Source organism: Heteronotia binoei, chromosome 2, assembly GCF_032191835.1.
Source record: "Heteronotia binoei isolate CCM8104 ecotype False Entrance Well chromosome 2, APGP_CSIRO_Hbin_v1, whole genome shotgun sequence".
Lineage (NCBI taxonomy): Eukaryota > Metazoa > Chordata > Lepidosauria > Squamata > Gekkonidae > Heteronotia > Heteronotia binoei.
Window position 1 is genome coordinate 51,497,111 of NC_083224.1, and position 25,715 is coordinate 51,522,825.

General features: G+C 42.1%; 1 protein-coding gene across 2 annotated transcripts in view; it reads left to right on the plus strand.

Annotated features, from left to right (window-relative positions):
* The first annotated feature begins 1,178 nt into the window (after positions 1-1,178).
* The window catches only part of DLGAP4 (DLG associated protein 4), a 422,133-nt gene continuing 397,596 nt past the window's right edge, over positions 1,179-25,715 (plus strand). The window contains exon 1 of one of the 2 annotated variants that reach the window (XM_060230962.1): positions 1,179-1,394. The gene's annotated coding sequence lies outside the window, so the exon portion shown is untranslated. The remainder of the gene's footprint in view (positions 1,395-25,715) is intronic. The other variant, XM_060230961.1, reaches the window with a different exon arrangement.

Genomic DNA, 25,715 nt, shown 5'->3' on the forward strand with positions numbered 1-25,715 from the left:
CACCTAATATTCTGATTAATTGAAGTTTATTCAGAAGTATGCTTTAATTTCAATGAACCTTCACCTCGGGGAAGTCTTCATAGAGTTGCAGTCTCACTCTCCAACCACCCCCATGACTTTCCATTTGCACAATATCTTCTTAACCACTACACCAAATTGAGACCCAGTGGTGTAGTGGTTAAGTGCAGATACTTTTATGTGAGAAAAGCAGGTTTGATTCCCCACTCCTTCACATGCAACTGCTGATGTGACCTTGAGTCAGTCACAGGTTCTTGCAGAGCTGTTCCTCTCAAGAGCAGTTTCTGCCAGAGCTCTCTCAGCTCCACTTACCTCACAGGGTATCTGTTGTGGGGAGGGGAAGGAGATTGTAAACCACTCTGAGACTCCTTCAGGTAGTGAAGGTGGGGTATAAATCCAATATCTTCCTCCTCTTCTTCTTTGCTGCCACCTTAGAACTTGAATTCAAAACAACCATTCAAACAGAACAAATTTTACAATAAAAAGAAAACTTGCAGGAAAACCAATAGAGACAATTTTCCCTAATTAAAATAAAGAAGAAAAAAGTAATAATTTGCACATTTCATTTTCAGCACCCAAGTTGTGTACTAATTGTATAAATTTAGGAGTTTTAATGCAAAATTCCATATTCAGAGGCCTTTAGGTGTAATCCTAATGGAAATCCACATTTCACTTCATAGGATATTCATAGAAAACACACTATTATGCTGTAAGAGCTATTCTGTATCATCTTCAAATGGTATGCTAATAAATGATTCGCATTTGGCTGGGTGTTGCTGGGAATTCAATCCTTCCTGAAACCAAATGGTGTCATTTTGCTGTGTGTTATTTGCGTTTCATGGTTTGTAAATGGTTTTTTTTAAAAAAGCTTTATTTTTAAACTCAGCTGGATGGCTCTGTAGATAACATCTCTTGTTGCTGGAATTGAAAGCATATGAGGAAAGTCTCATAAATGTCATGTATGGCTTTGCATGGTATATTAAAAAGAACAATTAGGAGGCCTAAGACATATGCAAGCTCTTTCTCACTCAGAGAATGTTAGATTCTTAGGGAATGTTAGATTCACAGCTGTAAAAGGACCAACAATCACATTTTTGCCTTGCCCAAAGAACTGGGCAAATTACAGAAGGGTCATTCCATGTTGCCATCACAACACACCTGTGAGCAAACTGAGGTTGATTAATTATCTCCAGTTCACCCAGCAAGCTTCACAGCTGAATGGGGATGAGTCACATGATTCAACATACCATCCACTACTCCACACAGGCTGAAACTGTAGGAGACATGTGGCTGCCACTGAAAACAGCAGCCTGACATTTTTTCCTCTCTCTCCAAGTAATAGAAGATGGAATTGCTATTTCTGACAGTAGCCACAGGTAATCTCTAACATTTTACAGCCTGAATTGCCTATTTAAATGTTTGTGATGACAAGAATTTCAGCATTGAGGATTATTGTAGGTGAGATTTAGGCCCTATTAGTGTGTTAAACCCTTGCATGGGTGTCTGGTGGCATGTGTCCCAGATGGCCCTGGAGACAGGGCACTTCTTTTTTGTCCCCTCTCAGCCACAGGTGACTGAGGAATTGGAGGCTGTATTATTTGAATCTGGCCCAGAGTTTTGTTTTTGTAACCATTGTTAAAATGGCCTGCAAGGTGCCTTAGGAACAGTTTTCACAGACTCGGCCCAGTGGTCCAATGGTTGTTAGTAGTGGTTCAAAGACTCAGGAGGAAGTTGTTTCAAGCCCTTCTATTTCTGATGTTTTAACTGAAGAAATGGGAATTACACCTGTGATCTTACACATATTAATGCTGTTTCCTATAACAAGCAACAAAAAATCAAGATCTATCTATGTTCAGCATAGGTTCTATTTAACTTTATCAATATGGAGGGGAAATCATTGTAAAACTAGGGCATAGGGGTGTTTTGTAAAGTGTGTTTTGGTGAATGTAGCGGTTGGGGGAGGGGGCTGCAAAGTAGATTGAAAATGCTCATGAAACTTTAGATTTAGGGGGAAACCTAGGATAAACAAATGGTAAACAACATGCAAAAAAAAAGTTAAGGAAGGAATTGTGCAACTTTCATGTTCCCTTTCATAAAAGAATTTTCTGTGGTCAAACATTTAATGTAGCCCCGTGGAAAATTCATCAGCCATCATTTTTCAATCTGTTTTGGCAACTAGGGTGACACACCCAGAGAATTTTCTTCTGCAAATAATTTAAAAATTCACCAATGTGAACCCATTTGCTGCTCCTTTTTGCAAGATGGTGATGGACATCAGGGTAGATTGATTTAAATTAAGGGAATTTAAATTGAGTTTCCTGTACTGAAATTCATAACTTTTATTTAAAGCAAGCATGGACCTTAAAGAACCAAGCTAGACATTATATACTATATGCAATTTTACTGCCTTTTTGAAAAGAAAAGTTGCCTTAGGAGGCAGAGATCATGAAGGAGGACTGAGGAGCAACGGGAGAGGGGCCTTTTTCTGCTCAAAACTACCTCCATCTCAAGCTGCCTCTTGTTCATGATTACAACCTCTGCCTGTAATGTCTAGTTAGGTTTTAATTGTTGCTATAACAATTAAAGCATATTGGTTAGCCAACTGAATAGAGTTTCATTGTTCCTAAGAGAATTATTTAAAGCCTTTGATCATGCAGCCTTTTTCATGACAGAATTATATGTGCCTAGAGCCCTGGCTTGTGTTACTGAGTCTTGGGTAGATCACTTGAGATGCATTTGTTTGTCACAGCTGTTTCTCCCTGTGTTCTTGGTCCATTATAATTTTAAGCAAGATGCTTATGGAAGAAGTCACTGAGTTCTGTTGGAATATTATCTCCCTCTCCAGGTTTCTCCACTGGCATACTGGGTACACAGGAAAGCCAAGATATTCTGCTAGTATATTTTCTAAACAGTGTCACTGCCCAAGCTGGTAAAGTTGATCATGGATTCTCAGCTCTTAATCGGGGGGGGGGGGGGGGACTTCAGTATTGGTACGAAGGCTGCTTCATTTATTTATTTATTTTCTTCAATTTATATCCCACCCTCCCTGCATGCAGGCTCAGTGTGTGTTACAAAGTCACACGGGAATATCATGACAATACACAATATCAAATTCAGGCAATATAAAATTCAGTGGATTAAAATTTAAAATTTTATACTAGAAAAAACAAAGCAAAACCATCAAGAATGGCTCAAGACTTCTTGTCTGCCATATTACAGGATTATCCCAGAATGTTAACATGTTCCCCAGAGAGCACTTCAATCAGGTTCTCAAAATATTTTGGCTGTCCCTGGGCTAAAGAGGCTAGGCTTAATTCCGCCAGAGCAAGAGCCTTCTCAGTTGCAGCAGCAATATTTTGGAACACCCTCCCAGAAGCCATCAGAATGGAGTTGTTCCGCCAGGCTTTTAGCTGAGGTCGCAGGCGTCTATTCTTGATTTGGTTGGCCTCCCCGGCCAACACTGTCATCTGTACTAGGAATTGGAACAAAAACTGCCATCCCTATGAGATATCATGATGTGAGATGGCTAGGTTGGGCAATATGTGATGTCATGGTAATCTGAGTGCTGTTGAGTTGTCTGTTTTAAAATGTTTTAATTGTATTTTATTGTTATATGTTGTACTCCACCCTGAGCCCTACGGGGAATGGGCAGAATAGAAATTTACTAAAATAAATAAATCAGGGCCCTGCGGGACTTATCACAGTTCCGCAGGGCCTGCAAGACTGAACTGTTTTGGATGGCATATAACATCTAACAGGAGAGGGCTGCCACTGCATCTGGATCTGTCGCGTTTCAGTACTAACTGCCTAGGATCTGTACGTGTTGCCTGAAAAGATGAAGTAGCACCATGGCAATTTTATTTGATTGTTTTATTGTTTTAATAATGCTTATTGTTTGTTGTGTATTTTATGTTGTTAGCCACTTTAAGTCTACATAGAATGGGTGGGATATAAATATAACATAAATAAATAACAGTCTCACACACATGTAGACATCTGTCTACATATGTCAGGTTACACAGCTCAGCAGCTAAATGGTGATCCATGGGGTGGTTGAAGTCTCTACAGGTCCGTTTTAATTTCTGGTGGGGTTTAGACTTCAAGGTCCCTGGGTCTTCTGCAGGAATTGGGGGCCAGATAGATTAGTATGCCCTGGAAGGCTGATGGATCTTATGGCTCTGAGGGAGTTTTCAGTTGGAATGGCTTGTACTTATAATCTTGTACTTGATCTATAGAATGTGGAGATAACCCAGCTGTGGACACACATTCTTTGAGCCTTATCCTACAGAACAGAGTCCGCTTAACTCATTTTCATGCTGGGGAAGCTTGGGCAATCAAGTCTCATTGAAGTGGAGGAAAAGTCTGAGCAAGGCTGGCAGGTAGAACCTGGGCAGGACAGGACCACATTTTTGGACTTACTCTATGGCACTGATGACAGCTAAGAATATACTTTTCTTTCACTGCTGCCTGTGTGCGGTACTGACTGGTAGAACTGTTCAAAGTGATATCGGACTTGTACAAAAGCCCTCAAAGTGATTATGTTTGTCAGTTTTAACTTGTTGGTTCAACATTAAAACATACAAAGTTCTCGAATCCATGCAGGCTTGGATACCATTTTAGATATAATACAGTTAATTCCCCTGATACTTTCTAACTTATTTGATTCTCTCTATGTCCTATTTGATGTACAATGTGACACTACCACCAACTTGTCCCTCCCTATCTTGCCTATAGAGCTTATATCCAGGAATGACTGTATCCCATAATTTTTTCCCCATTCCACCATGTTTCTGAGATACCTACTATCAGGGCTCACTTTGTAGCAGGAGCTCCTTTGCATATTGGGCCATGCACCCGTGATGTAGCCAATCCTCCAAAAGCTTACAGGGCTCTTCTTACAGGGCCTACTGTAAGCTCTTGGAGGATTAGTTACATCAGGGGTGTGTAGTCTAATATGCAAAGGAGCTCCTGCTACAAAGTGAGCCCTGCCTACTATATCTAAATTGTCATTGAACACCAAGCACTCCAGCTCCCCCATCTTGGCTCAGAGACTTGTAGCATTGCCATATAGACACCTATAATGTGTTTTCCCCTCCAGTAACCCTTGCCTCCTCCAGTTGCCATTGTGCTCTCACTCTCAAGTTCTATTACGCTCCTTTCAATATTACCATGAATGTTTGTGCAATCATCCCTTTGGCCTGACTTGTCCCAAACTAAAGGCTCCCCAGCTACATTTGGCTTTCTCCCCAGGATTAAGTTTCAGGTTGCTCTGAAACCTTTTTGATATTAGTTGCCAGCAGCCTGGTTCCCTTTTGGTTCAAGAGTGCTAACATTTTGGCCTGTCTCTTTTGTATTTGCTGGCAGCAGTTCAGGTATATGTTAGGCATTATCAAATAGCACAGAGGATATGAAAACACATTTGTTTTTGGAAAAAAATAAGGCAGTAGAAAGTGCATAAAGTTTTGTTTTGCAAAGACTGTTTGCTAGTTAGGATTATAACTAAGAAGGACACAAAAGGAACTGGTGTGCCAAAAAAGCCCAAGTGGAGTAGAAGAGTGGGCAAGGGAGGGAGCCCTTCTGTCTTCACCAGCTCCATGGGAACACCACCCCAAAGGTAAAAGTGGTGGAAGTCCCTTTCACATTAGCATCTCCAAATGGAAACATGCATGATTCTCAGGGAGATGAGCTGGTCTCTTTGCTGGAGATGGAGGGGGGAGAAGGTATATACACAGTACTGAGAAAACCCTTTTGTGGAGGAAACAGGCAAGAGGTCTTGTCAGAACAGAGGTACAGTTTGTTCAAACAAGGGTTTGTTCTGGTTGCATCTGGACCATGAATGGCAAATGAAGGAACTTAAGGCACTTTGGTTCTGCTTTCTCTTTAAGTTGTAACCAAAAGTGCATAAAAGCCCTTTGAAGGGTGGAGTGAAAAGAGGGGAAGGGAAACTCATCATTCTTATAGACACTTCGCATGTTATTATCTAGATGAAAATATCAAGTAGCTTTTAATTAATTTTGAAAGGGCATGTTTTGAGGAAAATATCCCCAAAAAAGGACTTAAAAAAAAATAAGGTCACAGATATCTGGAAGGGTATCAGGAAGAACTGCATAATCATGGCCCCTTTAAAGAGAAAGCCCATAAATATTTTGGCCTGTCTATAGGCTACTACAGACACAAGGTGCTGCTGCTGATGTAACCAGCCAGAAGTGTTAGTGCACTTCAGTGCCCATTTTCAGACGTATCTGAAATGATGACTGCAAGGCTTTAAAACAAAAAAGGCAAAAACCATAAACCGACTGGTCCAGATCCTAACCTTAGAATGATTTCGCTCCATCAGAGAAAAAAGTGGAAACAAAATAATCCTCAATGCCTTTTAGATACTATCAGGTTTGCTGACAAGATTGAGATTGAATAGGGAGAAGGATGACATAAAAGTTCAAAACTTTTCTGGTGCCAGCCCTCCAAGCCTGGTACTCAGGAGTGTGATTCAAAGTAATGCTTTTGTTGTCAGAAAGATTGGCACTGGAAGAACTATGTAGAGAATTTTCTCAGTGAAGTGCTTGTCTTGGCTCATGAGACCCTAGAGCTGGGGTGTCAAACATGCGGCCCAGGAGCTGAATCAGGCCCCTGGAAGGCTCATATCAGACCTCGAGCAACTGGCTGTCATCTGCTTCCTTCTCCGTCTCTCCTGCTTCCTTCTGCATCACAGCTTGCTTTGTAAGGTTTGCTCAGTTGCACAGAAGCTACATTGGTTTCTCCATTGGCTGAGGTTTCTCCTTTTGGGAGGAAGGGGGGGAGAGGCAGAGCTTGTTTTTCCAGGCTCTTTCAATCACACAACAAAGCTACTGAGCCAAGCCTCTCTTTCTTCTATTGGCTGAGGCTCCTCCCCCTCCTGGTCCCCTGTGTTAAGCCAAATGCCCTCCAAACGAAGTTGGGGAATTAGTTAGGTGGGCACCTGGCTCACTAGGAATCTTTTACCAATGTATACAAGAATACACGTCCAGAAAAGTGATGCTTAAATATTTGGGACTCTAATTTAGTAAAACCAATTACAATTTATTGAGAAAAATATAGTCTTCCATACAAGTTTAAAACACATATACAATCACACATTCACACAGTCCTAGGAAATATAGATAGATGGATGGGGGAACATATAAGGGTAGACACACAGGGTAATATTTACCATCGTAGTCTTTGAGGAAGGTTCCAATGGCGACATAAGAGGACAGGGGAAATGGACCCAAAACTGTGGCCAGAATTGGGGATGGATCTAGACAGCGGAACTGGGATACTGTTAGATGCACACATGAGTGGAGTTGGGTCAGAGGTTAAATAGGCTCCCTTGGCCCCCTTAGGGGATGGGAGGTGACGGGGAGGAGAGATGGGAGGCTCTGTGATGACCATGAAGGCTGGACATTAGCAGAGCCAATGGTGAGTCCTTTGGTGACATCCAATTGGGTGTCATCTTTAACCAATGAACTTCACCTTAGTCCTGTGAACCTGGAAATTTCCAAGTTGCAATATGGCCTAAGGCGGCTCCAAGGTGTTAGACTGGGGTAAGAATGGGAATGGCTGGATACTTAAGGTTAAATGGGATTATCTGAAAAGGTGATAATAGAGAATCAAATACTGGCCTAGGTATCACCCGGGTAAGACAAAAGACTTGGTTGATGGAGGAGATGGTCTTCCTCTTTTCTCATCATCTTCTGAGCAGCCGTCTTTGTTCTGGGTTTCGTTAGACAAACAGGAACATTAGTTGAGCTGTTAATCAATTCATGGGGCAGATGGGTTGCTTGCGAGCCAAGGGTGACACAGGGTGTGTACGTGAGCCTTCCACTATGAGGGAATGAAGTCCAGCCTGGCAGGAAGATGGACTCTGGTGGTGTTAGCCCTTGGTTCATGGAAAACAGGCTAGAAACTGCTTGCCTGTACAGTTCATGGTGGTGTGGCTTCTGCCACTGCAGTGGCCAAGACTGGGCACACAAGGAGTAGCTGGCAGCTCATTTGTAGAATGCTGCTGCAAAGCTGAGGCTTATAGTATCCACATAAGCCTTAGAAACTGTAAGCAAAGTCCACTTCTTAGAGCAGATGTGTGAGAGTCAAAACTCCAGGCACCCTGGCAACCATACTGGTGATCACGATGTCCATATGTATGAAAAGTAGGGGGCTTTTTCCTCACACCTGTGGAAGGAAGGAAAGAACCAGAGTTTCCTTTGCCCAGTTCCCTTGATCCCATGGAAGAAATACAAAGAAAGCACCTTTAAAACCAAAGAGTGCTAACATTTTAAGCATGTTTTTAAAGTTTTTAAAAAATATATATTTATTTTGTTTGTCTGTGTTCTTTACAAAATTTATATATCTGCTATCCTAATCTTAAATAGGTACACACATGGCCTGGCCCGGCCCAACCCAACATGGCCTGGACCAACAAGGTCTCATTTATGTCCGATCCAGCCCTCATGAGTTTGACACCCTTGCCCTAGAGTGTTCCAAGCATGCCAGAAGTGGCATTATGTCCAGAAAGCACACATTGAAGAGTGAGATCCTGTTATGGATCCTATACAGTAAAAGAAACAATGAGGGAGGTGAATCACCTTGTTTCCTTTCAAGACTCAGACCTCCTTCTTGGATTGTATCCTATAAATATGCTCAAATCTTACTTTGTTGGGGAAGGTCGGCGGTGAATCCTGCGGTTTTGGAAGCCCAGGTGTGGAGAGAATGCTGTCAAAGTACCCTCATGTCATGTAACGTAAGAACTTGTCTTAGCCATTGTAACCCTGTTTTAATTCTGCTACAATGATGCTGAAAATCTTTTTGTATTTTGGAGAGAAGCTTTTATCTCTTTACTTTTGTCATTATCTTTTATCAAGTGCTGTGTGAGTTTTGGAATACTATGATGGATTTGTACACTATGTAAAGGCAATTCATCCTTGTACCATTGGGGTTAAAACAGCATACCAAGGATTTTGTGGGGGGTCGGGTGGGAGAAGACCTAACCATGTATTTCTACTGAGAGGGGAAGGTGTTAGGAAAGGAGGAAATGTACGTTTAGAATAACACAGTCCTATCTGTGGGAAGGGGGGAATTTTTGCAGGCTTCTCCCCACTGCCAACCAGCTGGCCGGTAGAGGGAAGCTCTGCCCCAACAGCCATGGCAGGCTTAAAAGAACCTTGCTGGTGTTTTGGACCGTGAGCCTTTAAATCTCAGCTGAAAGAAAGCTGCATGGGCAGGGTGAGCAAGCAGAGGCACGTGGCTCTTCCTGGTGAGTGTGTGAACCATGTGAAGTCGGTGCCATCCCTCTGTTTGTTTTGCATTGCTTTCAGAAATTGTGTGTATAATAAAATGGAGTTAACTAGAACCTGATTGTGGAATGGGGGAAAACTCCACCCCCTAGGCTGCTCTCCTTTCATTTTCCTGTTAGTCTGCAGAAGTTGACTGAAATACAGCAGATGACTCCATTCAGCAACTCCCATGAGTAAATTGCCCCAGTGAGGTCACAAAAGTGTGTGCTTGCAAAGTATTTATTTTGGTTGCTTTTGTGTATGTGTGTTTGTGTGTGGTTACTTTTATTTAGTGGAAGTGCAGCTGTGAGGGGGGGATGAGGAAATGAAGACTGTATTTATTTATTTAGTCAGTTTAAGGAATGGAAAAGTCTCCAGCCTCCACCCCCAAAGTTCCCAGATATTCTCTGAGTTGGACCTGGCAACCCTAAATCCTAAGGTTACATCCCAGGAAGGAAGGGGATAGGCTTGTGTTGGTTGATGGAGTTGGAAAAGGAAATAGAATGCCGGTCTCAATTTAACTCCGTTCTCTAGATTTAAGTAACCACAGAACTGACTATGTTATGAATTAAATAAATAGATAGAATTAGACAGTTACAAAGAGCTGCAATTGTAAATTACTTGATTTCTGCTTGTATATATGCCTGGACACCAAGCACTATGGAATGGATCTAGGCTAAATTTTCTGAGATTTCCTGCCTCCCCTCTCCAGTAGTAGCTCATTGATCTCCACAAAATAGTGTCCGGCGGGGGTGGGGGGGGAGCGTGGAGTATGAGACCTTGAGGAATGGCATGGGCGGGGGGGGGGGGGGGGCTAAAGTGAGAAGGAGGAATAATCTAAAATTGCCAATTTAGTCTGGATCCAGTCTTATGGGTCAAACAAGACATGAGAAAGGATATCTGTGGTTGGGATCTCTAGTTTAATTGAAAATCTAATTAGTAGCCTTACAGGGTTGCTTTGAACTTCAGAGAAGGATTCCTGGAGAAGATGTCTAATGCCTTCCTTCTGTGCCTTTTCTTTAACTTTAATCAGTCCTCTCATGTAGAAAAGACAGGTAGAGCATCTGTCCCTGCAAAGCGAAGTTAAATGTTGAAAGGGGTGATTTTAAATCAGGGAAGAGGCAGGTAAGGAAAAGGTTAACCATGCCCATCATCAATACCCCTTCCTCACTCTTCAAAGCAGCTTCATGGAGCTAATTAGTTAAAGAAATGAGGGGGATCTTAGGGAGCAATCCTTAGCAGGTCTATCAGAACTAATTCCCATTTTATACAATGGGGCTCACTCCCAGGAAAGTGTTCTCAGGATTGTATTGTAAGTGCACAGAGCCTTCCAGATACAGATAGTTGGGATAAAATAGTGTTTCTAGATCAGATCAAATAAAATATCCCTCTTGTTTGTTTAGTAGAGATGTAAGCATTTGAACATGAGAACTCAACACATTGTGGTGGCAAGTGCTGTAAAGTCACAGCCAATTTATGATGACTCCTAGGGTTTCCAAGGCAAGAGACAAACAGAGGTTGTGCGCCGTTGCTTGCCTCTGAATAGCAGCCCTGAACTTCTTTCGTGGTCTACCATCAGAGTACTAATCAAGTCCAACCTTCTTAGCTGCTGAGATCTAATGCAATCAAGCTAGCCTGGACCATCCAAGTTAAGGTAAACACATTGTAGTTGAGTTAAACACAGGGCATTAAACATGAGTTCCTTAAAGAGGCAAGTGGGTTATCCCTATCACCCTGTACTCTGGATCCTAGTGTGTGACAGGACTTGACAGTTCATGATTCATGTAAACACCTTATATTTGGCCTACTGTGTTATATTTTCTTTTGGATTCTACTTTAAAAAATAATTTGTTTGATCAAGGTCATGGATTCAATTTGAAAAGGTAACATGTTTGTTTACATTAAAGTTTGATTATACTGTAAATTCGGCCCTGCCCTGGCCAAGCCACGCAGTGGCTTCAGGCTGCGGGCTCGCCCCCTTTGCCTCCCTGGAGGATGAAGGCTGCCCAGATTCCCGGAAATACAGGAACTGGAGGAGGGCGGAGCGTCGGGGCTATATCAGTCCCAGCCCCGCCCTCCATGGCACAGTTTTTGCACGGCTGTCAGCCCACCCACCCTTTAGTAGTACAGGCTCTGGCCGGTCGCCTTGTTGGAGGCCAGGTAAGAATTTTTTCACTTTCACTTGATTGTCTGTTGGTGGAGTGTTTTTCGCCTACCTTGTACTGCAATTAGGAGGTGGAAGGTTAGGAAAGTTGATAGGTTTAAAGTTTATTGGCCACTTGGCAGAAGGAGGATGGGGTTACTGTTATCGGTGACCACCCAGGGCTATGCACCACTTGGGTGCAGGCAATCTGCAGGAGCAGCAGATGGGCTATATGCCTCAGTGCCGCATAATGCAGATCATAATGATGGCTCCATCCAGGACCGGCTCTTTCGGGTGATCAAGGCTGAGAACAGGGTGAGGGCATTTGGCCCAGCCAGCCCAGCATTAGCCACATTATGTTGGCTCATGCCGGGGGCAGGGTGGCTCGCCCATTTCTGGACAGGGAAGGGTCATGGGATGACCCTGGGGCTTGTCCAGCTTAGGTAGCCCTTGCCATACAAGATAAGTCACAGTTATGTTAATAAAGTGGCCCGTTTACCCATATACATGTGTCAGCCTCTTTATTTCGACTGGGGGGGGGGGAATTAGATTTTAAAAAAACACTAATTAAAGTAAACAAACATTTTCTGAAAAATAAAACATTTTAAAATCTACCCTGATTCACATATATATGGTAATAGATCCAGATCATTGCACTGAATTGTCTTGATAGATGTACCCCCTGAATGATACCTTGGCCTACACATGCAACATCTAAGAGCAAATTTGTTGTTGTTATTTCCTTTGTCTGTACTTTTGGCAGCAAGGCTTCTAATGTAGACGTCCCAAAATGAAGCAAAGCAGGTTTATGAATTCTACCATCTGGTAATTTAGTATGATATGTATGAGAAAAGCGTAAACCTCTTTTTTTCACCACTACCATGCTACAAGTCATGAACTCTAGAGGAAGTTGTCTTTGCTCAGATGCATCACTTCTTCACGGTTTAAAACATAATATTTACTTATATCCTTCTCTTCCTACTCAGAGTTGGCTTATTCAGGATGAGACCTAAAATAATAATAACAAAGCAACAGCTTTGGAAGAAACCTGTTTCCACTGTAGGTTTTGTGCTCACATACTTATTGTGTGTACAAATTCTAGAGAGTTTACAGGCATGGAGATACATTCTCCGCTATCACAGTGTTGCAAATATTCAATATCATAGAGTGCACCTCTAATTTCTTTTCTAATTAGCAGTTCCACACTGGGGAACCAATAGTCACAGGGAAAATATGTAGCTTTTCCTATTTCATAACCTTTTACCTTCAATATCCCTTCTACATTTTTAATTTAGCAGTTATGGTCCACATCTGGTACTAGGCAGTATTGGATTAACATCCAGGTCACATCCTTACTTCCCTTCCGGTGACGAAGCTGTAACACAGGATTTCAAAGCCATTACATTTGTCTCACCACCTGCGATAACGGTGCCTTGACATTTATGTAGTGGTTTCTGAAAGTAATGAATTATATCCCTCTGAGGCACAGTGAACAGACGGATGTGTATGAATTACATACCTCTGTATTTGTGAATTGAGTAGGACAAAGTGTACAGAACAGTTACAATATGGCATCACTAATATCGGCAACTATATGAATTACACAGAGCAGCAACAAAACCAGTCTCTTAAATTTTGTAGCAGGATGCGATGAGTTTGCATGATTTTGACCCAAGTACAATTGAAATACTAACAGCAATCCTGTGTTATAAGTAGCTGGGGGAACCTGTCTTTTTCTGGCTAAAGGACTCAAGGTGCTTGAGCCAATTTGTTATAGGCAAGGGTTGCCAAGTCCCTTGCAGCCTCTGGCTGTACCATAGAGCTTCCCCTCCCAAATGGCTAGAGCGTCCAGAAAAACCATAGAGTTTTCCCAGAAACGCCTAGAGTGGCTGTCACGCGATGTCACCAGTGTGATGATGTCATTTCTGGGTAACGTCATGGTGCCAGTGATGTCGGGGGAGGTTCCCCCTGCCAGCCCAATGTGGGCTGGTGGGTTGGGAACCTCCCGGGCAGGGGAATCCCTACCCGGACTGGGGGCTTGGCAGCCCTAGTTCTAGCTCATCGTCATTTGAAAATTGTTGATGAAAACATTGTTACTGGTTATTGTTGTTTATTCACATATAGGTGTATGCTAAGGCTGTCAGTTAATTAAACAAATGGCAGTGCTGGCCTAAACCAAATGCTGGATAAATTGTGCTGTGGAGATTGAGGGAATCAAAGTAGGCCTCCAAACACACGCACACAGATTGGGGGGGGGGCACAATCAAACAAAATAGAAACCCCGGAGTAGGTAAAATGTTCTGTCCAAAGGCAGATGTTGCAAGGGATCTTTCTCTAATGACAAGGGTGAGTGAAAACAGTACAAAAAGATGTTGAATCTGCTGTCTCTTTCCCTTTTTCTAAAGATTACTGTTGCTTTTTGAGACATTTGAATCTATGTAATTATATACACTTTTCCTAATACCTTGCTTTCTCTAAAATCTATGAGTGATATATGCTTCTTTTCCTTGTTTCTCCCATCTTGTTCTGTTGAACTGAGTGAATATTATATGTTCTGGTGTTTGTTATTTGTTCAGTAAATACAGATGTAAAAATGCACCTGGAAACATTCTTCATGTCATGACTGCTGTAGTTCCAGCCTTCCACTCACAAACACTTCTGGGATTCCTGTCCACATTTAGTGTTGGAAATGGCTGTTCTGCACAGTCTTGCAGTGGGTAAAGGAGTGCTGAAGGATTCTGTTGGTTAGAAAAACAGGAAGGGAGAAGCAGAGGCAAATGACAAGTCATAACAAAAAACCTAGCTGTAGCGTAAAGCCAAAACAAAAAAAATAGCCCTTGCAGAACCTTTTGATGATTATTGCCCCCCCACTCAGAAGAACGAGACAACACGGTATATTGGGTAATAAACAGGGCAACTTTATTGAACAAGAACAGCCTGGGGCAAACTAACTACTGCCGGACAGGCCAAGGGAAACACCCCAGACCCTTCCCTGTCCGGAAGGGCGAGCCACCCAGCCCCCAACAGCAGCCCGTTAAACCGGCTGCTGCCAGGCTGGCGCAGGCAGGGTATACCCCCAAATGGCACTGCCGCCCACCCAGGAACGGCCTGCCATAGGAGGGAACCCTATAGCGGGCAAGACAGCAGACAGCTGTACAGCCCCGCTGCCATCCGATCCCACTACTTCCCTTAAAACCGGGAAAACCATTGGTGCACACTGAAAACCTGGAAACCTAGTTAAACTCCTGCCAATAAAGCTACCAAACCTAACCCAACCTTAAGGCAAACAGTACAAGGTAGGCGAAAAACATCCTAACCATGGCCAATCAGTTAGGATGAAAAAATTCCTACCTGGCCCCGTAAACTCGGCGACCGGAGAAGCATGTACTATTGCAGGGTGGGAGGGTGGGCCAAAATCACCAGCGAAGTGCGTGGCTCTGGGCATGGCTGGGCTTATAAAAGCCCCCAAACCACGCCCGCAACGTCCCCGGATGGAAGAGGACCATTTGCCTCGGCTCCATCCGGGGAGGCAAACGCGGCCCCCGCCCTATGCCGCCGGACGTCGGTGCGTGCGGGAAGGGGCCGGATTATGCACAGAATTGCTACTGGAAAAACACAAATCCTGCTGTGTTGATCCCTGTGTTACCTACCCTCACAATTTCTATTTTTTTGTACTTCAGGATCCTCTGGCCTTCCAAGGTCAGAGGCTTGGATGAATCTATCCATTTTTTTATATAAAGATTGGGTCTCCTGATTAAGGCATATATTTCTTTAGGCGCTTTCCAGATGAAGTAGCTTAGTGTCCTGAAATCTCCAGGGGCACTTTAATCAAGGATCTTTTCAGTGGCCCTCCCAAGCTTTCACATTGCAGCCACAACTAATGGCCCAGCTTCACAGGATAACATCCAAGCCTCTTAGAATCTCCCTCATAAAGACGACTTGCTTCACTCAAGAGCTCAGGAAGGGCCTTTAGCCTGTCTCCTGACCACCATCAGTAGATGCGAGTCATACCTGCCACTCAGTTCAATCACTTGCAACTAGACCCATATCCCCATTACATCCTCTAGATACTCTTATATGGTACGAGTATACAATAAAAAAAACTGAACTGTCTTGTGGCAATTCCGATCCTATTCACCAGTGCATTCTCCAGTTCTAAAGCTGCATCAATCACAGTGCAACCAATATTTCACTGATAGGCAGTCAGATCTTGAAGCTTTGACCCAATACCATCACAGATCCTAGTTCTGCACCAGTTTTGATTAAAATGTTGCTTCACCTCTTCATGTCCAGATAAATCCATGCAGACAACATGTGGTTCATTGGCTGAGCAACAGCTCTCCCAGGATTGTTCTAAGACGGCTTGTCTTAAATAAATTCAAGGTGTTTGGCAGATTCAGGGTAATTCAAATCAAGAACTTACAAATATGTCTGAATACCCAAATTTCACAGTTTTGTTCCTTCTTTCTTCTGTTGGTAAGTCAGCTGCAATTGTGGTTACTGCTAGACAGCGGTATAAGTCTATATGCCACTACCCCACCAGACTACTCCTTGGATTTACTGTCCAGCATAGCAGCATTAGCAGGAAAGGCTCTTCTTGCCTCCCTGAACAAAGTGGTATCCTGGGAGATATTTATAGTCACCATAATGTTATTCCCCTGCCAAGCTATTACTGAAATAGGCTATGAGTATATCATAGGAGATGGAATTTTTAATGGCACAGTGGTTGTGTTTTTTCCCCCATCCTATGAATTGGAAGCTACACTTCCTTACTAATGAGTTGTTTAATCCAATTAATATTTCTGCCAAGCTGGCTCAAGAAAGGAGAGTGCAGTTCTAAGGAGAGCTATCACCTTCTAAGCTCATCGACTTCAGTGGATGCAAAAGGCTGTAACTCTGTTTAGGATTGTGCTATTAGCTCAGAACTACATGTTTGGCAGCAAAGATGGGATTCCTAACTCTGGAGTGGGGAAGGTGTCCTCACCACTTGCCCTACCCATTACTTTTCCTTTGCAGATCTTCTCTGTTGCCAGTTTCTCCACGACCAGAGTTTTGGGATACATTTGCTAGTCAGCGAGGGAAATGCAGCAATGGGAAAGGGGTTGCAGAGGGAAAGTGGTAGGCTATCTGCTACCTTGCCTTTTAGCAGCAAATATGAGAATCTCTGTGTTTACCACCAAATGTACCATTCTTTCCTTTCAAGCTAGAGGAAGTGGGGGTATATTCCCATATTCTGATGTCTTGGTCATGTCAACTTGGCTTTAAAGGAAGACCACAAAATATTCTAAGGCTATTTAGCCAAGAAAAAAGGCAAGTAAAGGGAGACAAGACTGAGGTTTATAAAATTATGCATGGTGTGGAGAAGTTTCTCCCTCCCTCATAATGCTAGAAGCCAGAGTCATCCACTGAAGACGAAGGGTGGGAGATTCAGGACACACAAAAGGAAGTAGACAGCCAGGCCGGCAACAGACTCTAATCTGGAGAACTGGGTTTGTTTCCCCATTCCTCGACATGAAGCCTGTTGGGTGACCCTGGGCCAGTCACAGTTCTCTCTGCCCCACCTACCCTCTCCATCCCCTGCCAGTGTGACCACCCTACCTCCAAAAGATGACTCAGGTTTGAGGAATGTTAGCATATCTGTGTTTTCAGATAAATATTTGGATGTGCAACTCTAATTTGTAGCTTGTTGCAACAACATAATCTTCAACTAATTCACCAACTCTTCCTTGAACAGTAGGATCTGGGCATATATATCCATACCCTAGACACTTCCAGATTAGATTACTGTTACACAACCTTCAGGTGGTAGCTGGTGATCTCCTGAGATTACAACTGAAGGTGAACTCTAAGGCATTATACCCCATTGAAATTTCTCCCGTCCCCAGACTCTGCTCTCCTCATGCTCTACCCCACCCCCCCATCTCCAAGTATCTCCCAGCCTGGAGCTGGCAACCCTAGCAATGCATTCTATGTGCCTTTAACAATGGTTCAGAAACTTTAGAATGCAGAAGGCTTCTGTCAGGTACTAATTACTGGGAACACAACCTTCCAGAGCTGCCAATTTCTGTGCCCAGTTCTAAGGGCTGCTTCTTTTTCAAGCTCCGATTGGTTTGGGACCAGAGCTTTTAAATTCTTTATCAGCAGTTCTGCTTTCTGTGTTGTCAGGATTGGAGCTAAGGTATGGGTATGCTAAGCTCAGCGGCATTCTGTTTAAGGCACTGTTTTTGGAATGTCTTTCTGGCACCAGGTTTATTGGTATTTTACTATCGCATTAAGACCTGGTTGTTCACACAGCAATTATTCTGTGAGTTCATAGTTTGGTAGTGGGTTTTGGTTTTAGATATGTTGTTTTGTTTGTTCTTACTGTTGTAGTTGATATTTACTTCTCTCTCTCTCTCTCTCTCTCTCTCTCTCTCTCTCTCTCTCTCTCAGGTAGGTTTGTCACAAACAAGTAACTAATTAGTTGTACAGAATTGTCTTTAAACTCTTAAGAATTTCTTGACTATTTTAGCTTAAATAAACAAGCATAAGCTTCTTTGTCTCACAGACACTTAAACTGATAGGCAGGAATATTCACACAAGTTCCAATATGCCTTCTTTTCCACTTGACAGGGATCATCCCATGTTACTAGGAGCTATTCCCCTCAGGTTTGAATGGGAATCCTTCCTGATCCTCCTACTCTCTTAGCCTTCCTTCCCGGTCAACTGTCAGTTCTTAACTGTCTTAACTGTTATTCCTAACTGCCAAACCTGACTGCCACTCTCAGCTGTAGAATTCTGTTTGCTTCTCCTGTCACTCAAGGTTCTCAGACTGGGTTAAAGCTCTAAGCATTTACTGTTCACACACAGAAATATCATTTTCTTACAGTTTCACATTCTGTTCTTTATTTGGGGGTTCTTCAGGTGGCAACCCACTGGGGTCAGAAGGAATCATTTCACTGTTACCTAACAACAATGGAGCACATTTGCCAATCACTTGTTGGTCACTCTAAATATTTGAGAAATACGTCCTGTAGTTATGTTGCATCCATAAAATGGCTCCTCTCTATAATCTGGAGTGAAGTTTAGCTAGCATTAGTCATACAGTATCCAAGAAAAAAAGAGGGAATTGTGCATCCTTTCATACTGTGTCCTTTTTTTAGAAAAAAGATAATGTTCTTTTTAAAGATAAACCTTTGAAACAGTGAGCTTATCATTTCCTGTGCTCTTGTCAGCAGCTGGGGATAGCATTCAATAAATATGACATAGTTGTAGTAGAGGAGGAGTTTGGTAAGAAAGACTAACTTGAATGGCATGGGTGCAATGTAGGTGCTGAACTATCCCCTTCTTGAATATTGCTTCTGCCATACGCTTGGTAAATTATTTAAGCAAGCAAGCTTCTCACTCTCTCAACCTTTGTTTCCCTATCTGCTATTGGGAGTGATAACAATGCTGTTGTAAGGATTAGAAGAGTATATGTGAGTAATTTGAAGGCTTTGGGACTCTGGGGCTGGACCATGTGTTCATAAAATGTAATGCTGGGTACATTTTAAACTGTATAAAGGATACAAACACACACACACACAACTTAAAATACAAGCATGCTTAAAACTCTTGCAGTGTTTTGTTTAAAATGGAAAGGTGGGAGAATAGTGGGATTTGGCAATGTAATTTTTAGAACATCAAGAAAAAGCATAAGGATCATGGCAGAAACCAAAATATAAAATGCTCTGGACACAGGAAAATACGAAATGGCTGGGCATTGCAGGCTTCTCTCCCCCCCATCCCAGGTCTACTTAGACTGGCAATGGCTCTCCAGTGTAATATTCCCCTTTTGCTGTGGGTTCCCAGGTTAGAGTACTCACTAGGCACAAGTTCTCAGGTCCATTCAACAGAGACAAGCTGGCTCAAAGCACCAACCCTTTATTTGTAAGGACACAATTTCAGGAAACAACGGCTTCAGCTGGCCATAGAAATGCTGGAAAGTGAAACTGAGCTTCACTTCATTGAAATACATTGCAGCACAGACAAAATTGTAAGGAAAACATGGACTGGATTTTCCATTAAGGTCTCTGGGCTATCTATCTGGGCACAGAGATCCCAACGGAAAATCCAGTCCACATTTTCCTTGCAACTTTGCAAGCCCAGAAGACCTTTCTGCTGAAGCCAGCAGAGACAAGGCAGAAGGAGCTAGGAACTTTGGCAGCTTTGGAGCTTCAAAGGGTGAGGACAGGAGGGGGAGGAGAGGAGGGAGAAAAGAGCCTCAGGCCTAATTAAAGTCCTGGGTGGAATGGTTCTGGCTCACAGAACGGACATTTGACACACCTGCTCTAAAGCTCTGTATAAATTATAATTAAAGGAGGACTATAAATAACATACATTTTTAAAATTCCTTTCATCTTCACCTTGAAATACCTATCCTTGAGGAGACTATTTGCAGATTGTGAGCAAAACATTTTGATCAAGGCCGGATAATTACTAAGTTCAGGGGCATTTTAAAAATTCATAAGCATGCATCCTTGTGGGATCTTTAAGACAAAAGTGCAGCTATATACAATGCTATATATGGGAAGAGATGGCTTAATAGTCAAGGCATGACTACATCTCTGGCAGCTGTGGGTTTGTTTCTATTCTCACTCTAGAATTCTGCCTTTAATCAATGCTGCAGCTATCACATATCCAAGCCACCAGGATAAATACACCATCTTGGTCCTAAGAGGTACTCATGGTCTTAGATTAAGATCTACAAATCCACATAAATCTGTGCCATTGAGCCCCCAGTATGGGGGTGGGGGGGATGGGATAAAAATATTCTTTATGAATAACTCTTCCCCTGTACCTAATACTTTTGTTGAGGTTCAGATCCATGTTTTCAATGGGAACTTGGGAATGTAATTCAGGTCAGAGTAGAAACAAATGGACCAAAAGTGATAGATGGGAGGAAAGGAGTACTCCTCCCTGATTATTGCTTCACGCCTGTCAATTATTTCCTTTCCTAATGTTGCTTTGCAGTAAGATATAGCAACTGAATTTTCAAGATATAAGAAAGTAGCAGAATGATCATTCTGCCCTAAGACAATTTCTCACAACACAGATAGGAAACATCATGCTTAACACCTTACAAACTGTGAGTAGTTCTTATAAACACAATTATACTACCTTCATTATCATTATATGTTTCACTGAATCTCAAGAGAAGGGGCAGTGTTTTGCCAAAGATTTTTTAAAAAATGGCAGTGATTCTTTAGGAATTGGAAACAATGAACAAAAATGTTTTTTTTTTAAAAAGGAAAAAGTGATAATTAACAACACAGCTGATAGCTATCAACAAAAAACCAAACAATTCCTTATACAGCTGCAGATCAGTATAACAAGAAAACCAATTGTTACACAGCCTAGTGAGTGACAGCAAACAGGTCCTCCCTGAAACCATTCAGTAGCTCTCCTGCTTCGCTTCCCTGGTCTGGCTCTCAAGGCTGAACTTCTCTTACCATAGGAGGTTTTGCACCTGCATTCCTAATCTGCCATCACAAACTTTGGAAGGGATAACATATCTCAGGCCCTCCCAGTATTGACAAATTAGCTTCTATTTCCGGTGCCTCTTGAAGAAGTGTTACCAACTTCCAGGTGGTGGCTGGAGATCTGGGATTACAACTGATCAGAAAATTGCTGCTTTGGAAGGTAGACTCTAGCATTATACCCCATTGAAATCTCTTCCCTCCCCAAACTCTGCTTTCTTCAGACTCTACCCCCAAAATCTCCAGTTATTTTCCAACCTGGAGCTAGCAACCCTACTCTTAAAGGTATATGGCCCCTGGCATTCAAGCAGGGGAAGACATATTTCCACTACAGGCAGTATCAGATTTCTGGTGAGATACCTAAAAATGTTTTATCACTTTTTTAAAAAATGTGGAGTTGGTGTTTTGGTTTTTTTAACCGGTTCTTGATTATATCTATCTGGAAGAAACAAGAGGGATTTTAGTAGACAGATCTGCACCTGATATTGTGTAGTATTTGGAATCTTTTTGCATAGAATCAGCAGCAGGAATCAGGCAGTGGTGTGGCAAAATTACATGAGCATAACTATACTGATATATTTCCTTGCAAATACCATCAGGAAACATGTGGCATGTAAAAATGGCTTGGCTTTGAGTCTCTCTTTTGCTCACTGTGTTATGTATGAAATGGAAGAGAAATGGAAAATATCCTGTAGCTAAAAGAGGTTTACATTCTTGCAACAGAACAGTTTAAACCACGGACATGAACATGTCCTAACAGGGAAGTGTATTCCATATCTTGCCCTTTTCAGAGCATCACCCACACCCTTCCGCAGCAGTTCTCTTGCTGAATCCCATAAGGTGGTAGAATAACAGAACAGAACATATAGCATATGAAATCTTTCCTTTGTTATCCTGCCTTTGCCTCCTAATTTGGTTTGACAGGGACTGACCTGCACCCAACATGTGTAAAAACCTGCTAATTTCTCCTACTTTGTCTATTCATTTTTCTTGTCCCAGTTGCAAAAAGATGCAGAAAGCAATGCTTTAGCTGAAGTTTGGATGTTTATCTTATTTTCTATTGAAGAATCAGCCTTGCACAGATTAATGACCGCTCCTCTTCTCCCCATCTGTGATGATTCCATTTTATCTCTCTGTGTTCCAGACTCAGAAGGTCCAGACTCAGAAGGTCCATCCTGCCAACTTGTACCAAGTGGTGGGTCCTCTTAGCTGGTATTGTCTTATGACACCCCCCATCCAGTGTTCATAAATGCAACTGATTAATAAGAAGTTACTTTGATTTCCTGCACATTTCCCAGATAAATGTAGATTCTTTGTCATGACAAAGAGACAGCATTTCTTTTACAATAAATGACTAAGCTTTAGAACATTTAATCATGGAGCTGACTAGAAGGGAGATAGGCTGTGACTTCATTCTGAATAGTAGCCAGGTTCGGATGTCAGTGTCGTCGTACCACTTGGGGGCAATGACCACTCAACTTATATGTAAATGGAATGCAGCCCAGACAGTTCAACGTGCTTACTTTAATTTCAGAAGAGAATTTATCAAAATGAGCGAATTAATCCAAAGCAAGAACCGGGAGTGTCAGATAATTTCCAAACTTCTGGAAAAGGTTTAAAGCATTACAATAAAAGCTAGTGTTAAATGTGTGCCACAGATTAGGAAAGACACAAATGAGTCCAAGAGGGTGCCCATGTGCTTAAGAAACAAAATCAAGGATGCTAGGAAAGGCAAGCAGCCTTCCTTTTGAACAGTACAAGACTTGCTTGCCCAAATGAGGGAAGTAAAAAGGACCACCAAAACAAATGTAAGTTCATTAAGGCCAGTTAAAAGTAAAAAAAAAAAAAAGATTGGGATTTGAGCAACTCATTTCTACAAGCATTAAAACAAACACACGTTTAATTAGATCAGAAGCAGCCAGCCAGGGGGGTGATTGGCCTGTTAGATGAAAAGTATGTAAAAGGAATATTGAAATAATAGGTGATTACAGGGAGCTAAGGGAACCCTTTGTACTGGTTTTCACTTCCAAAAATGTTTTTGGATCAGTAGATATGGGTCAAATAAAGATAACAGAAGATGTTCCAGAGCTAATTAACATATTCCAAATGGATAAATCAGTGGAAATGGTACATCCAAAAACCCTTAAAGAACTCAGATATGATGTTGTTCATCTTCTAACAAAAATATGCAATTCATCACTGAAATGAAGAATGAAAAAAAGTACTATTTTACCCAATACAAAATTGATTTATGGAATGTGCTGTGCTAAAGACCACTGGTTTAGATGACTTCAGATCCATGAAGGACAGGGGTATCAAAGCCGTGATTGCTGGATGGAATTTCCATGTTTGTGTTGCTCTAGATACAGGTTTTTGTGGGGCAAACAACTCAAAAAAGCTGTTGCTTTCTTGTCCCGTGAGCTTTCTTGAAGTGTTTGGCTGGTGTTGCAAATGAGACACTAGATGAAATGGACCTTTGGTCTGATCCAGAGGATTTTTATGTTCTTAATTCAGAACATGGATAGAAATCCTGGATAGCAGCTCTAAAGAAATATGTTGTTCCCATGCAGTCCAGACTGCCTTCCCACATCCAGAAGCACATGTCTTTCAGAAATGAGTGCTGGCATTTTAGGCATTGCTAGGAGAAAATAAAATCCAGATGGCTCCAAGTGCTAACAGAAGGTGGTTGTAGAACCAAAGGTGAAAGTTGGGACTGGACCAGATGGTCCAGAGCTTTCAGCTGCAGAGACTCCCAAATATATTTTTAGATCAGGCAGCTTCTTAAATTAAGGCGGTGTCATGGAGATGTTCTTTATAAATCTGCATGGTCGACTGCTTAAGCAGTGCTGGATCACACAGCATCTTGCAGCAGTATAGAACCCCAAAGGCACAATAGCTCACATAAACAAGATGCTCTTTTTCAGCCCCAATCAGAGACTGACATCACAATTATGCTTTTCAGGCATTATAATGGAGGTCCACATAATTAAGTGTGCACTTTCTATGAATTTATTCCTTGGCTATGTTACTTTGTTTTACACCTAACCAAGAGTTGAGGGATGTAGTCTTGACACTACTATGATTATACCCTTTGTACAGATGCTTGTTCCTTGCATACACTGTAAGTGGCAAGCAGAATTCTTTCTTCACTTGTAGAACAGCTTTAAAAGGCTAGAGTTGGACTAAAGGATATAATTTTTTAGCTGTTCTTTGACAGAGGTGATAATTCTCTTTAGGTATTTCTTTAAAGGGCAAACCTTATACCTTGCCTAGACATGGGCAATCAAGAGCTGTTTCACTTAGCATGGTACAGATGACAGCCCTCACACAATCACAGAATGTGTGGGGAGGGCCAGCAGGCATGCTAGCTTTAACTCCTGCCTCCATATGATTGCCTGGGTGTCTGAAAGTGGCTGCATGAACTCCCCCCCTCCCCCCATGATCAGCAACATTTGAAAAGCATTGTCACTGATCACGGGAAGGGGGCATACACACTTACTCCTTATGGTTGTACCCTGCAGATGACCAGACAATTATGATGATGCAGGTGATGAGGCTGGCACTCTTGCACACACTCTGCCTCTCTGTGCATTCAGTAAAAGCATGGGGCCGTCATCTGCGGTCACTGGAGCTGAATGTTCAATGGACTTTGTCCTACATACACAAAATATTAACTATAGAAATGCTGCCTCCACACGTGCAGAACTGCATTAACCTTTCCCTATAGCAATCTGCCCCTTTACCAATTTTTCAAAGAGAAAATTACTAATATGACATTTAAAAAAAAAAAAGAATTTAATGGGGGGGGGGGGGGGGTTCTTACTGACTGATGTTGGAATCTTTTGAACAACTTGACCAAACTGGCTGCCAAACTGTCTGGGTCAAGAGCTGTTCATACATGCACATTTTTGCACAGCCCCACCTCAATATAGAAATTAACTGGTCTTGATGTGTTTAATCTGTAACTATGATAAAACAATTCCAGAATCCAAACTGATATCTAGACCATACTAGAAATATTCTCACAGGCATGTATGTGTCCAATACAGGTCATTTAAATTATGCTTTCTGCTGTGCAAACATAAAAAAGGAAGAGAACTGATCCATGAACTTTAATATTCAGGACTGATAATAAACATTTCCTTTAATTTAAAAAGAGAATTTCACCTACAGCAGAGCTACAAAAGCTACCACAAAAGATAAAGACACAAAATATATCTACTACATTGACTACACAGCCACAAAACTACCCAACTGGGTGCTTGAGCTGAATGGCAAGCAGTGAGGGTAAAACAAGACTTGATTTGCAAGCAAGCATTTTGAGGTGGTGAAATAACTGTACAAGTGTGTGTGTGTGAGTGAGAGAGGGTTGTGTGTTATGTGCCATCAATTCACTTCTGACTTACAGTAGCCATGTGAATTATGACCTCAGTCTAAAACATCTTATATCACTGTTTTTTTAAAATTTTGTTGTTTTGTTATATGGTTTTAATCTGTAGATTTTTAGCTATTTAATCTGTGTTGTTATCCGCCTTGAGCCCACTTGCAGGAAAGGGCTAAATATAAGCCAACTAAAATAAAATAAATAAATAATCATTTACGGCCAGAGTCAGAGTTCCTGGTGCCCTAGGCCTCACCCCCACGCCAGGCAGACCAGGGAAGGTGAGAGTGGCGGGGTGGCATTTGGTCTCCCCGGAGCTTACCTTCCCTTGCAAGGAGAGTGGGCTCCAAGGAGAGCACACACTGCTGTGCCATCCCACTACTCATCCCACT